Here is a 25,975-nt window from a genome sequence, read left to right on the forward strand (position 1 = left end):
ATCTATAAATGTTGTTTACTAATTTTCTGTGCTTCTGGATATAGGTTACATTGAATCTAACAAAGCACTGTAAATTACATCTGTCTTTATCTGAACCAGGAACCCCATTCATAATTAATCATTCAAACTGCAGTAATTGTCCTGATTTACACTAACATGCAAAATATGTCTCATTTTGTGATAGCACTTAACAATGGCATGTGCTGAACCTAGAAGGACAAGAAGAACAGTTGTGTCATTGCATCCAAATTCCTGTCGACCCCACCCAACAATCCGACTTGGACATGTATCACCATTCCATTACTGCCTACTGCTGGATTCAAATCCTGGGACTCCCTAAATAACAGCAAAGTGGGGGTTTCAAAGCCATGGTGTGATGCGGCTAAAAGGCTCACCACCTCCTTCTCATGGGAAAATAAGGATAGGCAATAAACGTCTCCTAATCGAAAGCCAATCGGGGAGCTGGGCAGATTTTTATTTCAGCAAACCATTTTTTGTCGTTCAGATTTGATATTTTGGATATTGCGTAAGGAAAATGGAGTTTTAATAATTTTAGGGCTTTTTGTGTTGTTGCAAATTTTGGCAGTATTTTCTATGGTGAACTCATGTTACTGACATGCAAATGCCATGTGAGAAAATCTGTTGGCCTGTTACATATTTCAAACTGACAAGGCATTATTCTCGTACGCCAGCAGTTCAGCTGTAAGTTGACATATAGACATATGGGCAACATTTTGAAGCTGACAAGCTGTGGAAAGCATTTACGGTGGCCAAAAAATATATATATGCAACAGTTTCTAATGCACACACCTCCATCGCAATTGGTAAATTAGGTCACCAGTTTTTTGTGGACTTTGAAGTATTCTATCTCTGTATAAAATATTTTAGGATTGAAATTTCCGTTGGCTCACATTTGGCCCTAAACTGGATGTCACGAAGGGAGTACATGCCCCAGCTGGGAAACCTGGGACCGACTCCAGATTTGAGGCGGGATTTTCCGGCCCCAACACCAGCAGGCATTGTCGTGGGCCGGACGGGAAAATTTGGAAAGCCATTAAAAGTCAGCGGCTCTCCAAATTTTCCCGTCATGCCAGCGACGATGCCCGCTGGTGTTGGGGCTTGGAAATCCTGGTCTTCATCTCCTTAAGCCTACTTGCGAATGAATTCAGCTCATCAATTTTGTAAAGGTGATTGGCTGAGCCACTTGCCTCATCAGAAGCAGCCCGAAGAAAAGTCATGGGGTGAAGAAATGGACTCCTGCTCCACCTGGCTCCGCATCAAGTCCTCCACAGAAATCTTTGCTTTTGGTGACAGTTGCCTGGCTAGGCTGCCCGATGCCTAGAAAACCTGAATCCAATTACCACTGAGGTCCTAAATCTGGTGTTAGGCCCCTCATGTGAATGTGCAAGGGAGCCAAACTATTCTAGACATTTCAGTGGAAAACCGACAGATCTTCTTGAGAATTGCTATAAAAGGCTTTCCTTTATACAATATCCGAAATATCAAATCTGAATGAGAAAAGTGGTTTGCTGAAATAAAAATCTGGCCAGCTCCCCGATTGGCTTTTGATTAAGAGACCTTTATTGCCCATCCTTATTTTCCCATGAGAAGGAGGTGGCGAGCCTTTTAGCCGCATCACACTATGGTTTTGAAACCCCCGCTTTGCTGTTAGTTAGGGAGTCCCAGGATTTGAATGCAGCAATAGACAGTGCTGGAATGGCAATATAAGTCCAAGTCAGATTGTTGGGTAGGTTCGACAGGGATTTGGATGCTATGACACACCTGTTCTTCTTACCCTTCTAGGTTCAGCACATCCCATTGTTAAGTGCTACTGCAAATTTAGACAGATTTTGCACATTAGTGCAAATCAGGACAATTGCTGCAGTTTGAATGAATAAATATGAGTGGGGTTCCTGGCTCAGAGGAAGAGAGATGTAATTTAGAGTGCTTTGTTTGATTCAATGTAACTTATACCCTGAACTACAACCTATACCCTGAACCACTGAAAATTAATAAACAACACTAATAGATATGTAAAATTTGTAAAATGCGGGGATTTTTTAGCCCCCAAGCCATTTCTCCAGCCTTTCGGCTGCTCTCCTGCTGGAAAATTTCCTCAGCAACCATTCGGCAGCCGTTGTTTCATTCCTTCGGAGATTCTTTATCCCACTTGAGTATTTTTGTTTATGAAGCCAATAACATTACGGAGCATGTAAAAATAAAATTTTCTGATGGCCTAGTTGCCTGTTTATTTCCCTTGCCTTGTATGCTACTGGAGAAAGAAAAATAAAAGATAATTAGCAATCAGGCTGAACTACCTGCAAGGCCTGCTCTCTGTATCTTTAATGGCTCATTAAAGTGCGAATTTCTATGTTATTGCCCAATTAGCTCATTTTTCTGGCCAATCATTGTCATCAATGCATTATTATTATGAGACCGAATCATCTCGGTGATTATGTGTTACTTTATAGTTGTTTTCGGCTTATTACATTTTGTTTTTGCAGGCTTTCCTTGACCATCTTATTATCTATCCAGTTGAAAGATACTGTTATGAACTTGGTATTTTGGATATTACTTTGCAAATTTGGGAAAGTTGCAATGGCTGTTTTGGTCACTGGCAGAGAAATCCAAGTGTGGTGCAAACCATTTTAGGATACAAAATTGCCCGACCTTATAGAAATCTTAAGTTAACTTCCATTAGCAGCATAAAGATTGACCCCTTTGTAAAATGCTGGTGAGTAGATTTTACAGCTTTCTATCATCTGCATCATCTCGGTTATCTGCTTTCTAAATGTTGCCCCAATTTTTGTGCCACAGAAATTTTGGGTCACGTAATTGATGCAACAGGCCGAATCTTCCTGGGAAAATAATGGCGTAATAATGATGCCCGCAACGCAACATCATGAGCAAACCATTCAGCAAATCTGAATATGAGGAGATATGTTGTGAGGTATGAATCTCCAGAACTTGCTTGTCGATTTACACAGCTTTGTCATTTGCCTCATTATAACAGCATCTCGGCCTTAGCAACCCCTACTACTTTTAAGAATTTGCTGGGATTCTTGAAACCCATGACATCAAAGGAGCTGAATGGATGCAAAATTGGCTAAGGAACAGGAAGTAGAGAGTAATGGTGAACTGTTGATTCTCAGACTGGAGAGAAGAGTAAAGTTGTGTCCCCCAGAGGGTCAGTATTAGGACCACGTCTCTGTTTGATATACGTTAATGACTGGAACTTGGGTATACTGGGGATAATTTCAAAAGTTTGCAGCAGAAATGTAGTAAACAGTGAAGAAGACCATTTGAAGCCAAGAGCGTGAGTCCTGAAAGCTGTTTTGTCTGCCCAGTGCCCGGGTTAAAGACGACTCTTCCGGTTTGGAGACGAACTTGGAGTTGGAGTGGAAGGATCTCACTGTTGTGGTCCACATGGGCACCAACAACATAAGTAGGACTAAGAAAGAGGTACTGCTGATGGAGCATGAGCAGCTAGGGCTAAATTAAAAAGTAGAAGCAACAAAAGTAATATCTCTGGATTGCTTCCTAAGCCACAAGCAAATTGACATAGGATAAATAAGATAAGAGCTGAATGCATGGCTCAAAGGTTGGTGTGCTGCCAGAGCGGGGGAAAGAGGGAGGTGTACTATTGGGACAGCCTTCACTTACACCACACTGGGATCAGTGTTCTGGCGAGCTGTATAGCTACAGACGTATGGAGGACTTTAAACTAAATAGTGGGGGAAGTGTTCATATGAGGGGAGGCTTGGAAAGTAAAAGAGAAAGAACAAAATGATAGTGCAGAGTAGCAATACAGGTAATGGTAACCAAAATGTGACAGTAAGGGACAGGGCATACAAACACAAGAGTGTGCCAGCAAGAATAGGTAAAAACGCCTTTAAACTTAAAGGGAAAGAGGAAGGTTCAGATGAATGGAGGTTTAGAAATTGAAAGAGAAAAGCTGAGGCAATAGTCAAGTATATTAATGTGGGTAAAGACAGGGTGTAGGGAGCTTAATGGTAGTAAGTGCGTCAGAGAGTAAGGTCCATGGAGGGAATAGTAGTAAAAAATGAAATTTAAGTCACTTTATCTGAATGTGCAGAGCATCCATAATAAGGAGGACGAACTAATGGCACAAATATAGATAAGTGGTTTTGATCTAACCACCATTTTGGAGACATGTTACAAGGTGACCAAGGTTGGGAAATGAATATTGCAGCATACATAATATTTCAAAGACAGGCAGAAAGAAAAAAGGGGAGCAGCAGCCCTGATAAGAAAGAATGGCATAAGGACATTAGTGAGAAAGGATCTTGGCTCAGAAAATCAGGAAGTAGAATCAGTATTGGTAGATATTAGAAATAGCAAGGGCCAGAAAATGCTGGTGGGAATAGTTTATAGGCCTCATAACAGTAAACACTTACAACTGACAAAATATTAAACAAGGAATTATTGCAGCTTGTAACAAAGGCAATCTCATAATTTTACTTTAATCTTTCATCTTCATATAGACTGGACCAATCAAAGTGGCAAAGGTGATCTGGAAGATGAATTTGTAAAATGCTTCTGTGACAGTTTTCTGGAACAACATGTTGTGGAATAAATTAGGGATCATTGCCGTCATCAGCTCACACTTTGAGCAATTTGCAACACAAACAATTTTTAAGCTAATCGATAAAGAAAAAAAAGTTTAACTACGGAACGCATCACAAGCTTCCCCAGGCAAACTCTGGGCCAATAATGGTTAAAAGGCATCAATAAAGTTAAATTCCTATCTCTGTTCACGGTCAAGAGGCAGAACTCTTTTTTAGTGCAATGAATGAATTTGCACAATGCAATCGAAAGGGGATTAATTCTTTACAATCAGACTTTAAGTTTGAGTACATATCCTTGATTCAGAAAAGGAAAAGTTGTGATTATAGGCATTCAAACACATTGGTAACTAACTTCAATGTTCAAATGATAGGTACATAAGTAAGAGATAAAAACAGAAAATGCTTGACATCCTCAGCAGGTCTGGCAGCACCTGTGGTGAGAGAAACAGAGTTAACATTTCAGTTCGATGACCTTTCACCAGAATTGCAACTTGACCTGCTGAACATTGTCAGGATTTTCTTTCTCTTTAGTTCCAGATTCACAGCATCTGTAGTATTTTGCTTTATATATAAATAAGAACATTTGTTCATTTTTCTACAGGGGATGCTTCCGTACTCGTGTACCACATTTATCAAATATTTTTTGACATGTATAAAGAGATTGTCTATCAAAGAGAGCATTGGATGTGCATTCATCTTCCAATATGTTTGACAAGCATCAACGTCTCACTTACTAACCACAACAATTGGCCTGGATCCCAACAGCTGGAAAGACAGTTCCTGATTGCTAAGGAAAAAAACACTTGTACCAGCATATGAAGCAAACAGATGGATTGACTGCTCATTGCCACAGAAGAGGTCTAAATTGCAAACGAATTGTTCCAACATTTTTGTAATTTGTTAAGATTGCAGGTGGTTGTAAGTGTTGTAGCACTACAGAAGTCACATTCTGTTATGTTATCCTCCAATTTGTTATATCTACAATTCACAATGTTCCACTTGCACTGTCAAACAATGCATTCATATTAACATTGGACATGTAATAGTTTGTGGGCCTTGCTGGACCTGCCATGTACTTTTAATAACTGCCAGCTGAGAGCTCTGAGCATTTTTGAATCTTTATTTAGGTGTAGGAAACCTTAGGCCTAAATTTTCACCCCCGCGTCGGGAGAACGGAGTTGGGACATTTCCTGGCTCCACAAACCTGACCCAAAGAAAGTGCCCTGGAACTTTGGATTTTCGTTATGGGGGGTCCTGCTGGTGGGAAGGCTGGGCTTTCTGAGAGTTGTGGCGGGCAACCCCAGAAACAGTGCAAGGGCTTCCGGGTGCAAAGGGAAGCTTGGAAGAAAGCCTGCCCCAGTGCGCCAGCACTGAGAGGAAGTTTTAAAAAGACAATAAACATAAAACAGCCCTCCAGACTTCACCCCTCAATCCACACACACACTCCCCATGCCCCATCCATGCCATGACATGCCTCCTCATGACCCTCACCCAATCCCATGGCCTCTCATGCTCTCCATGCCGACCTATGCCTCTCTACGCAGCCTATTGGCCCCTCATACCCTCTGTGCAAAATCTATGCCCCTCTATCCATCCCCTATGGTCCCACATACCTTCCATACCAACCTATGACCCTCTACCCATCCAGTGTCCTTTATAACCCCTATACCAACTTAGTGCCAATACATGACAGCCCCTGCCCCCCAAGCCCATTGCCCTCACACCCACCATGCTAACTCACCCAGTCTCCACCATTGGCCAACCTCAGGACCCATGCTGAGATGAGGTAAATTAAAGATATTAGTGTCAATTGAAGAACTCACTATTTCAAAACAAAAGTTCTCATTGATAAAAACCCATTCACTACACTTAACTTCTTTAATCATTTTTAAAAACAATCACTGGAATTCATCATCCCCCTTCAAAGAATCTATAGCCACTTGGAGCTGTCAATCAAACTGTGAACTGAAAGGTATCCCATCGTGATAATGGAAGGTTGTGAAATCAGTCATGCAGCACTAATCCTGTAATGAAAACTGTCAGGCCTCTGTAAACAGACAGAATGAAATAGCAAGTACTGTTTATTTAAACACAGCAGACAGTTTATTTTCAAATATTTAAAGGGCAGGACTTTTAAATTACCTTGACAACTTGACAGTTCCTTTTGAGCCCGCCACCATCCTTCAACACCGCCTTACCCCCTACCGTGCGAACATGGTGTAGGCTGAGTTCGGGGCGGGGATTCTGCCTTCTGCTGCCGTTGTTGTAAAACTTCAGGCCTTAGAGTTGAAATGTAAGAAAATATATTCTAGGTGAGGTTTCTCCTATTATTGAAAGAAGTTTTCCATCCCTGTCCAAATAGTACATCGGTTTATTCCATTTCTTGAATAAATTTGTGGCAAGCTCAGTCTAATGATCTTCCCACTGTGTTGCAGTTTCGATTTTGTTCTTTGGAGAATTGAACCCTGAAGTTTCGAATAGCAACAATTGTACTGAGACTTAAATTTATAAAATAGTAGAGTTGCTCTAACCCACATCAGATCATAAACCGAAATGATGAGTATGATAAAAACAGGCTTTATATAAATATATCGTTGTCATTGTTTCACTCTTAGATATGATAAGGTCATCCAAAAATGAATTATTAATGCTCCTGAATTAAACAATAATGCCATTGAAAACTGGAGATTGTGGCATTTTCTGGTTAATTAGATTCAGAATTAATAAATCTAGAAATCATTGTTGGCAACATTAGCTGGAAATTGCTTAATGCATTTTAATGATATTCTTCTGTCTACTATTGAAATTAAAGCTTTAACTCATTTAATTAAATTGCATTAAAATATTAGACTAAGAATGCCCTTCACTAATATCAGCAACTGCACTGTTTAGGGTAAAATTTCACATTCGTTTTTGATTTTAAAGAAAAGCAAAATACTGGAGATGCTGGAAATCTGAAATAAAACAGAAAATTGCTGGAAATGCTCAGCCGGTGTGACAGCATCTAGAGAAAGAGAAACAAAGTTAACTTTCAGCTCTGTGGCCTTTTACTAGAATTGGTTAAAGTCAGAGATAATGGGTGGAATTTTCTATTTTGAGACTAAGTAGGGTGGTGGGCAGGTTTTACCGTGCATTTCCTGCTGGGCAACTTGACAGGAATTAGCGCCTAATTTCAGGCTTGGAAGCGAATTAACTATGCATCAGCGAGTAGCTCTCTGAATCGCGTATCAGGGGGCAGAACTGATTTGTCCGCCCTGCCATTACCCAATGGTATTGAAGGTCCGGGCGCCAGATTTAAACACCACCCGAACACACACATTTGCCCTCTCCAGCCCAGCTGTGTGGAAGAGATGTTTCGATATAGACTGCGTCCAAGAAAAAGGCTGCATCAAGGTTTAGCAAGGTTTGCCCTTGAAGCCCTCGTCCGTGGAGTCCGCTAGCGCTGACATGTCCTCTATCCGAGGGATGGCTCCGGGAGGCCCACCAGCCTTACCTCGCCGGCTTGGGAGGCGGAGGCAAGGGAGGTCAGCTCATCGGCACCAACGCAATCCAGTGGGAGAAGAGGATGAATGATCTCATCTGGGCCCTTCTGCTCCTCCTCAGTTGGGTCACTGCCATCAAGAATTCAGCATTGAGCACAGGCTCCATTGTTCAATCCTCCTTGTCGCTGCCAGGGTAAGTCAACCTTCAGCTCACTCAAATCTCACACTTTCATTATGCACTCACGGGTTACACTGCTCAGGGATCTCACACAACATTACCAGGGATAAACCAGCATGAATTGTCTCTCAGGCACTTTAATATCACCAGCATCTCATCTATCATGCTGCACAAACTCTATCCTTATCCCTTACTGGGATGGGCTCAGCACACATAGCAGGCATACATGCTTCCCAACCTCTCCTCCATCTCTTTTCATCACATTCCATCCATTTGTCTTCACGCAGGCCAAGCTTGCCCACAACAAGAGGGACGAGACCCCAGACTGGAGGAGGAACCCCAGACATACAGGAGCTCTCCAAATTCAAGGAAAATGCCACTGAGTTGGCAGGAGAGGATAGAGATCGCTCCGATGGGGAAGGCGAGGTCGGCCTCTCCTGGCAAGCCAGTATGGACGAGCCCTCTGTGTTGATCACTTCCTGACATTCTCAATGAATGGCATGCAATGTTGTATTCAGCCTGTTCATGAGCTAAATCTATCTGCTCTCTCTTACAGGCACCAACGAATCCAGACAGACCAGCAGAGCCAACATCAGCCCCAGCCCCCAAGCCACCTCAGAAGAGGATGATGAGGATCCATTAGATCCACTGCGTTCACCTGCACCCTCCAGCAGCACAGAGGCACACGTCCCTGTGGGTCATAGCTATAGATTAGGCTTGGAGTCACATTCTGGGGAAACACCTCACGGACACATCTCCACAGCAGTCAATAGCAGTGACAGCCCAGGTCTGTAGCACTCGGAGGACTGCTAGAGACCAGGCACTCACTGAGTCCAAGTCTGATGATGAGCCTCTGGAAACGGCCATGTCACACATGCCGGAGATGAAATGAAAGCGGTGGAAAATCAGTGAGAGGCAGTCAACAAACTAGGGCAAAGGGTGGAAGAGTCTGTCCATGTTCTATCTGATGTCATGGCTCTGATATGCGAGCACCTCAAGTTCTCCATGGAAAGGGTGGCGACTGCCTTGGAGACCTTGGTCCAGCAGATCCTGCCAGATTTACACCTGGACCTGCTCTCCATTGCAGTAGGCATTGTTGGGATCCATCAGTGGCAAGGCAAGGGGAGTGTGGCGGGGCATCTTCACCTCCCTCTAGGAGCCCCTTTTCCTCAGGGAGTCAGGCAGGGGCCTTCAAGCACCCACAGGGAGGAGGAAGACCAGCAGCTGGAGACCCTGGGGCCATCCACCTAGGTGATTCTAACATTGTCCAGCCTTACCCAATCCCCTCTGCCTGTGACTCCATCACCTCCAGTTGTAAAGGCCAAGGAGGGTGCACCTGTCCCATAGCAGGACACCTAAAACAGGCCAATGTCCTCCAGCTCTCAGTCCTCTAGAGGACGACCGCCAAAGTCATCAAAGACAACAGGACTTAGCAGTCAGCAGGCTGCAACTACCTCTGCTGCAGATGCTGGGGAATCATCAAAACATAGTTATAGGGTTAGAAAAAATTTTAAAACTTTGACATCGCATCTGGGTGTTCAATAACTGTTTGTATCATGCACCTTTGTAAATACATTTGCTGTTTGTGAGAATGGTCTTATCATCTGAAGGTGTTGTACATAAACATCTATGTGTCCTCTTATTGCGAGGGCGAGCCATGCTCCCACTCAGTGTTCACCTCCCTTTGTGTGACTCACATTCATGTGATAAGTAGCTGACTCATGATAGTTACTCTACCCTTGTATTATGTCAGGGAGATGTGTCAAACTCTTTACAGGAAGTGTCTGCAAATTGTGTTAGTAACCAAACTCCTTACAAGACAGCATGGAGTTAGGCATGCTCACTAGCCTCGGAGGGTTGGCTGTAATTGTCTCTCAAAATGAGAAGGCCCTCTTCATTGGTAGTGCCAAAGCACAAAACCTGCTGCCATGATGGTCTCTAAGTGCACATTTCAGTGTCCACTAAAAGTTTCTCATTAAGGTGATGACAACTGCACCAATTCCTTTGATGCAGCATTTGCGCTGTTGTGCTGACTTTCATTTCCCAGGGTGCATGGATACAGGGTTCACTGCTGACCTTTCCAAAGATTAGGGCCTAGTGAATCTTAAGGGTTCAAGGTGCATGTTTGAATGCTGAATTGCTCTCGATGTTACTGGCAGTAAAGGCCTTTCAGTGCGCTGGCATAGCAATAAGGGACGGAAGGATGTGACCGTGTCCCGTTGCCTGTACCTTACGCCTCCTGGAACCTCATGGCTATCAGTGTGGCACGAGCACGTCTTCCATGTCATGCTTCTTCGAAGAAGTCCTCATCTGGAAGGTGACACTCATCTCCCAATTCAGGCCCCTGCCCTTCCTGCTCTTCATTGTTCGAGGAGCTCTCAGTCATCTCCATGTCTACCTCTGGCAAGGGATCACCCCTTTGAAGCGGCAGGTTGTGAAGGGTGCAACAGGCCATGATTACGCTGGACGCCCTCTGTGCATAGCACCACCTGAGCGTCCCAAACATTAGAAGAAAGCATCTTTAGGATGCCAGTGGTCTGATTGATGATGGATCTTGTCGCCTTATGCATCATATTTTATCCCTTTTCCAAGTCATTCTGAGGATGACACATGGGTGTCATGAGCCATCATTTGAGTGGGTGCCCCCTTATCACCAAGCAGCCATCCCTGTAATTACTGAGGCACCTGGGAGTGACTCAGGATGTATGAGTCATGGGACCACCCAGGGTACCTGGCACAAATATGCTTGATGTGCTTCTGATGATTGCACACCAGTTGAACATTGATGGGGTGGAACCCTTTCCTGTTAATGAACATCAGGGGCTGGTGCCACGGAGCTCTCAATGCCACATGTGTACAATCGATTGCACCCTGTACTCTAGGCAAGCCTGAGATAGTTGCAAACCCCAGAAATCTAGCAGACTGGCGAGCTTCATTGAGTGTGAAGTTCACATAATGATGAGACTTACTGTAGAGGGCATCTGTCACCTCCTTGATACAGTTATGTGCTGAGCACTGAGAAATGTCGCATAGGTCCCCTATGGATCCCTGGAACAATCCGCAGGCAAAAAAATTTCAGCACGGTGGTGATCTTCGGGGCTACTGGCAGGGGGTGTCCTCCCAGTCCACAGGCCATTAACCCCTCCCACAGAATGTGGCAGATATGAATGACCATGCCTCTCGACAAGCGCAGACATGTCTGTCGCTCATCTCCAGATAGGAAAGTCTTCTTCGGTAGACACTTGGTCGTGTGAGTCACCTCCCTGGGATCGGTCTGACCTTCTCATCTTCCTTGGGGTACCTCTGGAGCATGGACCTCAGGTCAGGCCTCCTCTCGGAGCTGGGTGATGTACCACCAGGCCCTTCTGTTCCTCCTCAATCGGATCATGCCATCAAGAATTCAGCATTGAGAACAGGCTCCATTGTTCAATCCTCCTTGTCCCTGGGGACTGATAGATACTACAGATTAATGAACACTGGGCAAATATAATAGATCTCCCACTTGCAAACTGAAAGCCAATGTCATGTTCCAGAGCTCCATTTGCTTTTCGCTGCTACAGCCTTGCAGTGAGGCCAGCTGACAAGCACACTCACAGATGTAGATGACGATGATGCCAACCCCGATTCTTGACATCTCAATCGCACAGAGGTTGGAAAATGCATCAATGAAATGTGCGACCTTACCAATGGCCCTCCTGCAATGTAAGATCTGGTATGCTGATCAAGCTCAACTTACACTTCAGCAACGGCTGGAAGCCCTGTTAACCAAGCCAATTGGAGAGAGCACATTAGAGGCTTTCATTGATGATCTGGCAGATACACAGCAGATGTGCTTCCTCTACAACTGCCTGCATTTTCCTTTCTTACATACCTCTCTGTTAAAGCTCAAATGGAGTGACTGTATTGTGAAAACTATGCCTCCTGCAGACTCATTAAAACGAAACAGAAGGCAATGGCTCCAATTGCACCTTGTCAAGGAAGTCTTCCACTTTTCTCTTAGCTCTGACTCTCTTTCAATGTTGAGACTCCAAGTGGTTTGAGGGTACCCCCTGAAAGGGTCCCTTAGCCCAGCCCTGAGCTCCTCCTGCACCGACTCAGACTTCTCCGATGAAGATTCTTTTCCAGTTTCTATTTCAAACTGCGCAACAACTTTGGGCTTCCAAGATGTTGATGATGCATTTTTGTTCTGAGACCAGCTTCGACACCCACCCCCCCTTGTCAGTGTTCAGGTCGCTCCACTCTTTTTGGAACATCATGATGTGCAGTGTTATGGCACAGTGGATTGTAAATGCCAAGCTGCTCAGATCCGAGAGGGAAACTTGAAACAGCTGCCACAACTGTTTTGCAATTTGTATTTTATTCTGAGATGCATGCCTTGAATTCAGTAGTAATGAGTCCATTGAGACTTAGAGATTTTTTACAAAACTAAATTAAACATTAACCAAATAAAAGAAGCTTTCATAAAGGTGAAGCAATTGTCACACTCATCCAATCTATTAGGGCATTATGACCAGATGAAAGAATTGGTGCTGACATGTGATGCATCTCCCTATGGAGTGGGAGCAGTCCTCTCTCATCGGATGGACAATGGCACAGAATGGCTAATAGGTTACATATTAAGAATGCTCACTGCAGCGGAAAAGGGATACTCGCAGGTAGAAAAAGAAAGCCGATCCATCATCTCTGGTGTCAAGAAGTTTCACCAGTACGTACATGGCCATCATTTTACAATAATTTCATACCACAAACCATTGCTAGGATTGTTTAATGAGGACAAGGCTACACCACCCACAGCCTCAATGAGAATACAACAATAGGCCCTAATTCTGGCAGCATACGAATACACTTTCATACATAGGCCTGGCAATCAAATCACAAACACCAATGCACTTAGTCATTTGCCTTTACAAGAAAATGATGAGCACATTCCAGTTCCACAGGAACTTGTTTTACTGTAAAATTTCTTAGATTCCTTGCTGGTATGTGCTCGACACATCAGAGACTGGACAAGCCGGGACCCAGTCCTATCTCAGGTATGAGAACAAGTGTTACATGGTTGGTCACAGGAGCCAGTATCTGGTGAAATGAAACCGTACTTCAACAGAAGACATGAAATAACCAGTAAGGATGGCATCTTATTGTGGGGAGCACGAGTGATAGTTCCTCCAAAGGGAAGGGAGCCACTTTTAATTGAACTACACAGTGCACATCCAGAGATTTCCTGAATGAAGACCATAGCATGCAGCTATCTATGGTGGCCTGGGATGGATGGCAAAATAAAGAGTTTAGTAAAGCACTGTGTGCAATATCAGCAACTGCAAAAGTTGCCAGTGACAGCTCCATTACACCCATGGGAGTGGCCAGGTAGACCCTGGATATGGTTACACATTGTCTACGTTGGACCTTTCCTGGGAACAGTGTTTCTGCTCACTGTTGATGCCCGTTCAAAATGGTTGGACGTATATGAGGTGAAGTCACCAACATCGGCCACAACAATTGAGAAACCACGTCAGAGTTTTGCCATTCACGGACTACCAGAAGTAGTTGTTTCAGATAATGGCACAACATTTATGAGTGCTGAGTTTCAATGGCCTATCAGCCTCAACATATCACTCATGTGAAAACTGCTCCGTATCACCCTTCCTCAAACAGATTGGCCGAAAGTGCGCTTCAAACATTCAAGGCAGGCATGAAAAAGCTAACTGGTGATTCCTTGACAACCAAGCTAGCACGCTTTCTTTTTCATTACAGGACTACCCCTCACAAAGCAACAGGTGTCACACCTGCGGAGTTATTGTTAAAACACCGCCTCAGGATGAGATTGAGCTCAATAATGCTGAATTTAGAGGGGAAGGTGGAAAGGAATCAGGGAAGCCAGAAAACTAGACATGACTGGTATAGTTGCGAGAGCAAATTTATCATGAGAGCCGGTACACGAGAATTATTTCAGGGAAGGACCAAAGTGGTTACTGGGTGAAATAAGTGCAGTGAATGGACCTCTATCTTACCATGTGGAGGTGGAAGGCCAGATCATCAGTAAACACATGGGCCATTTAAGGAAGTAAGAGACAAATCACCAAGATTTGGTTCCACCAGTGATCATGACCATGTTTCCTGTTGAGGATACTCAACCCAGGAGTGACATGTGTGATGTTCCTGTAAGAGTTGAGGATACAGAACTGCGAGTGTCCACTGAAGCACCTGATGTTCAGGAAACTCCGGAAAAGGAGGTTCCTGACAAAGAATCTGAAGTTGTGGAGCTGTGATGTTCCACATGTACCAGGAACAACCTGAAAGACTGAACTTGTAAATTCCTTGCGCGGTGTAAATATTATGTTGTCTTGAAAGATATGTACTTGTAAATGTAATATGTATAGCTGAGTTAAAAGGGGAGGAATGTAGTAATTATGCTTTTATTTAGCATGTAATGAACCTTTAAGAATAATACTTGTTAAGGCATATCATATTATTCGTAATAACCAATAGGAAAGTAGCTTGGACTACCTCAGCAGCAGTGTGTAGAGATAGAGTTGGAGTTGAAAGCACACTTGTAGTTGCTGCTGAGTATATTGTAAGTAAACTTAATGCTTCCACCCAAGAAGTGTCTGCAGATCAACCCTATCATTGATAGCAAAACCCGGCCACTGCGCAACAATTACCAATTACTTATGCAAAATTTTTTCCGTGCTTGTCTCGGCCGACCTTCTGACTCAGGCTGGGTGAGATCCAGGCAGCACAGCTTTCTCCGAAGCCCAGCGTCGCAGTCCAGCTCCGTCGGATTAAAGAAACACATGCCCCTTTTTAACGGCACCAGCTGCCGTAAACCAGGTAAGTTTAAAGGTCCAATTGAAATTGACAGGCAAGGTAAGTGATTAGGTTTTGGGGGTGTGGAGGGGGTGTTGAAGATCGGGTTGGGGGTTTTGGGACAGTGGAGGGTAGGAGTCATGACGTAATCAAAGTTAATGCCAATGGAATTTCTTTTAAGATATGATTCCATCCTTGGTTTCATGATTTGATTCATTTGATTCATCCCTGATTTTGAGACCTAATAGGTTTAGTTCATAATGGTCTCTAGGATCTCATTGATGAATGATATAATTCATATAATTAGTGTAAGAGATGTCGTTCTTTGAAGAGGCAATCATATTTTGGTGAATGATCGAAAGGGCACTAATCTTTTATTTTTCTACAGTAAATGCCTATGATGTTGTACAAGTAACACTTATTATCTAGGTTTAATAGCCAATAACCATTGCCACATCATTCAATTACTACTGCGTATGAGCTGAATTCCGCCCCCCCCCCCCCAATCTGGGGTTGGGGGGGGGGGGGGGAGAGTTGAAGGGCGGGCATGTACGGGCGTGCTTCCAATTGGCACCCCCGATCGGAGGCGTGGTGCCATTTTACATGGGCGGGCCAATTAAGGCCCGCCCAGCGTGACATCCGCACAGAAGTGCTATGCGCTCCCTGTACAGGCGGGGGTGGAATCCCAAAATCGAGAGTGCGCTCTTTCACGCATGTGCACTGAAGTGCGCACAAATCTCCCTGAGGCTAAGTGCTGCCTCAGGGAGATCGTCTGTAAATGTAAAAAAGGCAAAAATAGAAAAATAAAATTTTCCTTACATGTCGCCTCATGTGACAATGTCACATGTGTTGGGACATGTCCATAATTTTTACAAAACCTTTATTAATATTTTTAAAACCCTACATGACACCTCATCCTGCCCGTGGATGAGGTTTCATGTTTTTTCTAGTTGGATGGGCAGGTCCTTTAATTACTTAATTGACCCTGTCAATGGCCTCAATTTGGCCATTGACAGGTTGGGGGACACGCAGCTGCTTTTGCTGCGCTCCCGCCTTCCTGAAAATTTAAATCGGGCACGGTGACGTCCCCCGACATCACCGCACGTCATTTTATGCATTGGCGAGCAGGCCCCGCCCCCACTCGCCAACTTGTAAATTTCTGCCCTATGAAATCATTGGTTCCCAAAAAGATGAGAAATGTTGCATGACCAAAAGATAAATTGCTTTGTTTTTGGTTGCTGCTGAGGTGTTAAAGAAAAGATTATAAATAATATTATAATTAATAATCTGACCTGCCTCACTCACTAAACCTGGGAAATATAAGTCGGCATCAATAAATGGCTGATATTGGCACACCTTTTGTAAAGGTCTGTGATATAACGATGGTGGATAAAGCAGGTACTGCCTCTGTAGCAATCACAAAATGAAGTTCCTAACACTCAAAATCCTCTTTTAAATTTCAGCACAAGTCTTAAAGCATTTTTTATGACGAAGATAAATTGCTGAAAGCAGGAAGACTTAGATGAGCTGAGAAAACATGAATTTGCTAGCTCTAAGTTCCATGAGGAGGTAATCCTTATTCTCCCCCTGTGTTTCTACCATGAAGTAGCCTTCCTTTATCCTAACGAACTACAAGGCACTCTGACGTTGGGTATATTCTACGTATATTTCCAGAGTGAAAGGGGTTCTATAATATTTGTGCCCTAAAGTGTTCAATGGAAAAAAAAATAAGAAATGTGTTTCAATATGTAAATGAAATGCATATTAAGGTCTCTATTCATTTAATTCATCGCAGAAGCATTTCTGGCTTTTCCTACCAAATGCCTCTTCAAATTTTATTAATGATGCAATTGACGTATGTTACAATGTAAAAGTTCAATTTTCTCCTGATGCTGCCAGAAAAACTTAATTTTTAAAATTAATTTCATTCTGTTTCTGGAGGGCTTCGCTGAACCATTCTGTCTATATTTTTATTAACTTCAAAGTTTATTCCATCATTGGAAAGAATTCCTTGGACTACTAGAGCAATCTTAAGGTTAAAGCATTAATCACCAATACAATATTTCACACATTAAAATGCTGCTTAGTACACATGTGAGTTTAATCCAATAAAGTGAAGAAGCAAGGGAGCAGGAATTTGCTGCTAAATAATCAGCCTGACAGACTTATCAAATTAAATAAAAGTCTATTACATAATTTATTTCAAAAAATAGATTATTCTAGCAGTAACGTTTTAAGTTGAAGAGGCCACTCCAACACAGGATTTTCTCCAGAAGTAACGTTATTTTTGTTGCTGCCATGTCAAATGATTCTGAAGTGAGGTTGGCAGTAGTTGTATTCCGCTTAACAGCTAGTCAATAGTATATTAAAAAATGGAATGATTGCAGCTTTGAGATGGTTTTTCATTAACAAATTTTAAAATTAGTCCAAATGAAGCACAGCCAGTGTGGAATAATGCCTTCACAGAGCAGAATATTTTATCAATGTTTACATTTTGCACTGACGTCATGTCAAAATGAAACTTGGAAAAGCTCAATCTTTTGAAGGTATTTCAGTTAGCAGAGGAAAAGAATGGTGTTCCAGCAAAGACATTGAAATGTGCATAATCATGAATATTAATCTACACCACGGGAAGTACATTTTTCTGAGCGATAATTGACTTACTCAATCGCAACATTAAGATTTTTATTTAATTTTGAAGTATGACTTAAGCTGTTTGCTGATTGGTGTCAATAGAGTTATCTCTGCCACTGAAGGTGGGCTGAAATAATGTTTTTCCCACGTCTTTGTTAGTGTGTTTGTCTGTAAACAATATAACTCAAAAATGAATGGGTGGATTTCAACAAAACCTGGTATACCCGCAGGGTATGGCACAAGGAAGAACTTTTGGCAAAGATGCGAAATTGGGATCCTGGATTTTTTTTAATGATCTGTTAACGTTTGGAGATAGGGCAAGTTGACTCTTTTTTGAATTTGGTTGATTGTTTTATAATGTTGTGGATGGTCTCAGCTGCTGTGGTGGAATTTGTCACAGCTGTCAAGATGTGAGCGGGTTGTTTGATGTGGATTGGCCGGAGCTGCCTCAGTGAGTTGGAGGCTCTTAATAAAATGATATTTTTTCCCCTGATTTGTTGTTATGGAGCATCAATCAAGCAGGGAAAATCCTCCGAATAGAGCTGGAAATTGTAATTACATTAAATCAGTGTGGTGGATGGTTGCATTCTACCAAGTGCCATCTTCACTTGTCGTCAGTGGTTTCATCCACACCTATCACTCCCACACTTTTAGAGTAAGGGGAAAAGCCTATCCAGATGTCAGACATCATCTAAAATGGATACTACCAATTTAGACCTTACTCCAAAAATATGGAAACTGACCCTATGCAGAAAAACCTGTGACCTGCAGACATTATTCTATTAACATCCTCACTAGCACCTTTTAAATTATGGTAACCAGCATAATGATATTTTACTGCAGAGAAGATTCTGATTTGATCATTGTTAATTTCTGGGTGCAAAACACAACCTTCTGCCCACCAATTTTGATCAGCTGCAACACCTGTTTCGGCCCTCAGGTACTTCCTGGGACAAGGATAAAGAGAGGCGTTGAGTGTAAGTTGGCAACTGTTCTCAGGGGTATTGTGGATACAAGAGTTATGCTCCTGTTCTGTATTGTTTCATGTAAGGGCAGGTTAAAAAGAAGAAACTTACTATTTTGAACAGAAAAACCTAAGCAAGGCAAGCCCGACATATGCCCTGCACAGTGCTGACAAATTTCAGACTCAGGTCCTTAAACAGCTATTAGAATACTCATTGGCCTATGCAAGAAGCCCAAAGCACATTAAAGCTGACCACCAGGAATGGCAGAATGTGCCTCAAACCAAAATATAGTTAGATCAGTTGCCCTTAGGACATGGGCTGCAATCCTACCAAACTGGATCTCTTCACCCCACTTCGTGCCTGAAAACTGACATTATGTGATCCAATTCTCCCTCACCATCTCTAAACTTAAGACCCTTAAGTGAAGGCCATGTTTTACAATCGGGAGTTGTTAGTAAGGATCAATCATTTGTATCTCTCCTGCAGCGAATGATCATTATGCCGGTTGCTATAATTGAAAAATTACTAGGGGGAATGCAAACCTGAGAATATCTAAGCACCACATTTGCTTTGACTCTCCATGTGATTTTTTTCAGCTGATCTTTTGTTTCCTTACAGATATCGTTTGTTTGTTAAAGAACTTTGCTGCTTCTTAAACTCAATAGCTGTAATTGTATCCATGTTTAATTATGTATCTCACATTTCCCCTCTGTTACAATGCACTGAATAAATCTTCTGTCATGCTCCCCCAGGTTTGAAATGCTCCCTTAACATAGCTTGTGGAAAAGTAAGCAGTTTATTGACAGCAATTGGTCTCAACTTCAATTTTTTTCTTGCCTGCTGTTATCTGTTCTTAGAGTTCCTATTGCAATAGATTGGTATATCACTGTTTCCATTTTCCTCCCAACATCAGGTTGAGATCCGTTATTAATTTCATTTCATGGCTGTGCGATGTTATAACATTTTCAACTTACTTCTGCAGGATTTCTGTAATCCTAGGAGAAACAGCAGAGGAAAAAAAAGATTTGCATTTGCCTTAATAATCACTGGACATTCCAAAGTCCTTCACAGCAAATGAAGTACATGTTTTTAATGCTGAAAAAGAGACATGCTGTTGAAGCTTTTCATCTTGCACTCATCAGGACAGTTCACAAGAATACCAATAATAAAGTGAACAATAATTTATACTGCATGAGAGTAGAGGGCTCATCAGTTTGCAGTATAAATTGCTGTTCCCTTCACGATTGGTATTCTTGTGAAATGTCCTGATGAGTGCAAGTTGAAAAGTTTTGACAGCATGTCTCTTTTTCAGCAATATTCAAATTCTGTATTACAAAATGATTACTTTTCTTTAAATGTAGTCACAACTTTAGAAAATGCAGCAGCCAATTTGTGCACAGCAAGCTCCCACAAACAACAGTGTGATAATAACCAGATAATCTGTTTGTGTGTTGTTGGTTGAGGCATAAATATTGGCTAGGGCTCTTAGAATAACTCCTCTGCCCTTCCTCAACATAGTGCTATTGGATCGCTTACTCCCATCTGAGGGGGTAGACATCAGTTTAACTTCTCACGCGGAAGACAGCACCTCCGACAATGCAGCGCACTCTCAGCACTGCACTGAACTGAATGGTGGATTTTTGTGCTAGGTCTTAGAGTGGGACTTGACCCCCCTGTCTTCTGACTGATGGAGACAAGACTGCCGACTGAGCCATGGCTGACAAGTAGTAAAAAAAAACTTAAATAATGGGAGCAATTATAAAAGTGCAGTTTTTGTTTTGGAGAAACACTTGTTGAGAGGACTGGTGAACAAGTTGCAAAACTCATGTGCCAAGTCTAGGAGTTAAGTATCTTTAAAAAAACATATTTCCTGTGAAGCATTTGCATGCATTGCCTTGAACAAGGGGAAATCATTAGAGAACAACTTGTCGGTAAAGCAGAAAAAAATTGGATCATTCAAATGTTAAGTGTGTTAAAATATGCTAAGGGAACCACTGAAGTAAATAAATGAAGCCAAGTATCATGATTTTCTGCTTGAATATTATGATGTAATAAATAACGCTTTTTAGCAGCCTGCTTAGTACTGCTATGGACTGAGAGATATATGGATATCAACTGTCTATATGGTATTCAAACTACATCCATAGTTCCTTGTCTTATTAACAGAATGCATCAGTGTAATGTTCTCCTTAGTAATGCCTCAAATAATGTTTTTGCATATTAAGGATTTTTAAAAAAATAAATGATTTTTTTTCAAACATTCAGACAATTACTGCAATGAAAAATAAGAATACATTTCCGACAGCAGCTCTTTTCAATGAAGATGGAGTTATCCTAAAGCCAGTGATCTGCACAGAGCTGTGACAGCAACAGTAATTACCTTGATCTTGCAGGACGTGTAATGAAGTTGTCATTTGTCTCCATTACTGTAGAATAGGAAAGCTGCCTTCCATTTTATTTATTAAAAGCGTGTATGTCAATGCAATTTGAGTAGCTAATATCACATTGCAATAGGAAATAAATACAAAGGGAAACCAAAAAGGTTCAATGAACAGTCTATGAAGATGCATATTTGTAATCAGCTTGTTATCATTACTCAAATGTTAATCTTACTTGCCTTTTAGTTTAAGTGTAATACTCGAACAGCATAATTTTTTTTTTCAGCATTTTAGATGTCTACTTAACATATCAGATATATAGCAATTCCTTCATAGTTGTTTGGTCAAAATTTCTATCTAACAGCAATGTAAGATTAGCTTGAACACACGGACTGTGGTGGTTCAAGAAGGTGGTTCACCACTACCATCCCAGGGGCAATTAGAGATGGACAATACAACTACTTCCATATGACGGAAGAAGGTTATAATGGGATATCTAGTTTGTCTATCCATTCGATGGCGTCCTGATGCCGAGTAGAAAAATGAGGAACCTCCTGCAACAGATCAGAGTGAACGGGTTGATATGATGTGTTTCATGGTCCAAGACTCATGACCACAATCACATTTTGGGTGATCCCTCATCTTCCACTTATGGAGCAGGTGGCTGCACTGTTCATGCCCTGGTTGAACATTGACCAGTGTTTTTGAGGGAGGTTGAAGCCAGGGGCCTCTGCTTAGGGTCAGTGATGAGATGTTCGTTCTTTATGCTGCATATTATCCATGATTCAGTCCAGTTGCATGAATATTAACAGTTGTTTCCCAGAATTGCCAGGTTAGGTTTTTTAAAGTATTCATGAACTCGTGAATGGGAAGGGTAGTGTTGTTTATGAAATTTTCCATCTCATAGAACATGCTGGTGCTGTGACGAATTGTAGGCAATGCAGTACAGACAGCACTAGCAGCCACTCAGTTGAAGTCCTTAGACTTAGACGTCCCTGACACCCTTCTCAATTGGAGAGTTGACAATACCCTGTACGTGGCCTCCCTGTGTATGCTAGCTTATCGAGAACTTGCCAGCTCATGTCATGAAGAAGGCAACCAAACAGCAGTTAGAAAAGCATGGAAGAGATGGGCAATAAATGCTGGACTTGCCAGCGACGCCCAAATCCCACGAGCAGTAAATGGATGAATGTCCACTATCCTGGCAGCAGTTATGATGCTTTCATTCTGCGTAGTCCGCTGGTCCCTCAGTCTTTCACCATTTCAAACCACCGGAGGGTGGTTACAGGGTGACACCTGGCTCATGGCTCCACCCTGTTACCCATTTAAACTTGGCCAGTATTTATACAATAAATGCCATTTGCTACACAAAATATAATAGAGCAAGCCATTGGGGTACTTAAGCATTGTTTCCATTGCTTAGATTGCTCTGGAAGAGTTCACCAATACTCATCAGAAGGTATGTCCTGATTCACGGTCACCTGCTGTATCATCCACAGCATTGCCATCATAAGGGTCTAGGCCTGCTCATCAGTGGAGGAACAGGACGAGGAGGAAAATATAACCCCATGTTACAACTACCATCCCTCTTATGGATCATCATATTGTCCTCCTGGCCACAATGCAAAATCAAAAGGCACCAAAACAACAAATAATCCACTGACCAAATATATCCAAGCAAATATCCAGTATTCCATGAAAAAGTTAACAAAATGCCCTGAGATAACAGTGAAGTGCTGCAGATGCTGGAAATCTGAAACAAAAACTGAAAATGCTGAAAAAACTCAGCAGGTCTAGCAGCATCTGTGGACAGAGAAACAGAGTTAGCGTTTTGAATCCATTTGACCCTTCTTCATCGCTGGAGAAGGGGAAATGTGATGAAATTTCTACTGTTTAATGGGGGTGGGGCAGCTGAAGCTGGAAAGAAGGCCAGCGAAAGGTGGGTGCAGTGGAGAGATTGACAAAGATGTCATGAACGAAAGGACAAAGGGCATGTTAATGGCAGTGGTAAGGGCTAAAAAAGGTGCTGATAGTGGCAAAGGTAAGAAAGCAGAATGTGATAATAGCAGAACAAGGGTAAGCATTCTGAAAAAAACAGCATGAGAAAGTAACAAATAGTCCTTTTGGGGATGGGGTAAGGTGGGGAATAAAGGATAGAAAATGGGATAGAAGGGGGGGTAGAAAAGGGAAAAAAAAACATGGGAAAATGAATAAAAATAAAAATAAGTGGATAAAAAAATAAAAATGAATGCAAAAAAAAGGGAACTAAAAAGGGGTGAGGATAAAGGAAAGAGTTCATGATCTGAAGTTGTTGAACTCAATGTTAAGTCTGGAAGGCTGTAAAGTGCCTAATTGGAAGATGGGGTACTGTTCCTCCATTTTGCGTTGGGCTTCACCAGAACATTGCAGCAGGCCAAGGATGAACATGTGGGCAGGACGAGGTGCTGAAATGGCAAGCGACAGGAAGGTCTGGGTCATACTTGCGGACAGACCAGAGGTGTTCTGCAAAGTGGTCACCCAGTCTGCATTTGATCTCCAAAAGGTGCTTCTGACATGTCTTTCTTCTTCCTTAACCGAGATTTCCACCCACCCTCCCTCACTGTGGATGACAGGGCCCTCAACCATGTCCGACCTATCTCCCATGCCTCTGCTCTCACACCTTCCCCTCCCTCCCAGACCCATGATATGGTCCCCATTGTCCTCACTTTTACCCTATCCGTCTCCGCATTTAAAGGATCATCCTCCACCATTTCCGTCAACTCCAGCATGATGCCACCACCAAACACATCTTCCCCTCACACCTCCCGCCCCCACCCCTTTCCTTGTCAACATTCCATAAGGACTATTCTCTCTGGGACACTGTCGCGGAAAATGGAGTGAACATTCAGACCCAGGAGGTTTGTCTCGGAAGTCTTCATTGAATCATGATATCACGGAGAGCCCAGCAGCATACAGCGGAGCTAGCCGGCACTCTGAGGAAGCATCAGAGTACGCACATAGTTATAGCAAAAGCATGCGTAACAGAGGTCATGCAAATTATAAAGTTGCTTGACCTTTAGTAATTAATAACATTTAAATTTTTATCTTTGGCTTGCATACAATTGTTCTATCTTAGTTTATAATTACATAGAACCTTGAGTAGTTACACAAAAACATTGAGTAGCCCATCTGGCGATTAGTCATCTGGACAGACAACAGATAGCATGACTAGGCCCTGTCTCATGTGCTTGTTTTCATTCCTTCACAATAGCTGACAGAGCGGGTTTGTCTACTACTGGTGCAAGGACACTTCGTTGTAGTATTCCACTATGGTTTAACCACTTAGCCCTTTGTTATCCTGTAGATGTATTTTATTCTCCCACAGACACGCTGGTCTACTCCTCCATCACCCCCAACACCTCATCCCCTTCCCAACGCACCTTCCCGTGCAAACGCAGAAGGTGCAACACCTGCCCCTTTACCTCCTCCCTCCCCACTGTCCAAGGCCCCAAACATTCCTTTCAGTTGAAACAGCTCTTCACTCGCACCTCCTTCAATCTGGTCTACTGCATCTGCTGCTTCCAATGTGGTTCTCTACATTGGGGAGACCAAACGCAGACTGGGTGACTGCTTTGCGGAACACCTTTGGTCTGTCCGCAAGCATGACCCAGACCTGCCTGTCGCTTGCCATTTTAACACACCACCCTGCTCTCATGCCCACATGTCCGTCCTTGGCTGCTGCAATGTTCCAGTGAAGCTCAACGCAAACTGAAGGAACAGCACCTCATCTTCCGATTAGGCACTTTACAGCCTTCCGGACAGAGCATTGAGTTCAACAACTTCAGACCATGAACTCTCTCCTCCATCCTCACCCAATTTTTAGTCCCCTTTTTTCTACATTCATTTTTATTTTTTATCCACTTACTTTAATTTTATTTTTATTCATTTATGCATCGTTTTATCCTCTTTTTATCCTCCCTTCTTTCCCATTTTCTATCCTTTTTTGAACCAACAACAGCCCCCTCCTCTCAGCGCTTCCCCAAAAGGACCATCTGTTACTTGTTCATGTTGTTTTTTTCAGAGTGCTGGCCCTTGTTTTGCTATTATCACATTCTGCTTTCTTACCTTTGCCACTATCCGCACCTTTTTTAGCCCTTACCACTACCATTAACACTCCCTTTGTCCTTTAGTTCATGAAATCTTTGTCGATCTCTCCTTTGTCCCCAACTATTGCTGGCCTTCAATCCAGCTTCATCTGCCCCTCCCCTCCTTAAACGCCATTTCCACTTCTCTTCAGCTCTGAAGAAGGGTCACATGGACTCAAAACTTTAACTCTTTTTCTCTCTCCACAGATGCTGCTAGACCTGCTGAGTTTTTCCAGCATTTTCTGTTTTTGTAAGTAAATGCCATTGTGAGCTCCCTTTGTGCCAGTCTTATGCGTACTCCTGCCTGTCCTATTGCTCCTATGCAGTGCTGTACAGTGGCTACAGCATGGCTCGGTGGAAGACTGATGATTTTCAGTGGAGGAGACTGCAGATGGCCTCGCAGGATGACCGCAAGCAACGATGTTGGAAGCTGAGACATCGGGCAACATCATGGCTGGGTCCGCAAGTGCGATAATGAAGTTGGCCACCATTTCCATTTTGGAAAGGACGGGCTCCAAGCTCCATGTGAAGCTGTGTGCAAGGTTGGTGTCAGACTTTTCCACTTTCCTTAACAATGAGAGCAGTGTTTCATGCATGGTTAAGTGTGCATACCCCTTTTTTCTCTATGTCATCCCATCAAAGGCTCCATCTGAGTCCTCTGCAGAAGAACCTGTGTGCAATCTCTCCCTCTGGAGAGGTGACACCCACATCATTCTTTCCCCCTGCCCTGTTGGAGCCCACTTGTGCTTGGTGACTTGCCATGTTCAGATCATGCCCCTCTTTTGTCCGTTAAAGTTTATGCAGGGCTAGTATTTTTGACT

This window comes from Cetorhinus maximus, chromosome 7 (assembly GCF_964194155.1).
Source record: "Cetorhinus maximus chromosome 7, sCetMax3.hap1.1, whole genome shotgun sequence".
NCBI classification, from domain to species: domain Eukaryota; kingdom Metazoa; phylum Chordata; class Chondrichthyes; order Lamniformes; family Cetorhinidae; genus Cetorhinus; species Cetorhinus maximus.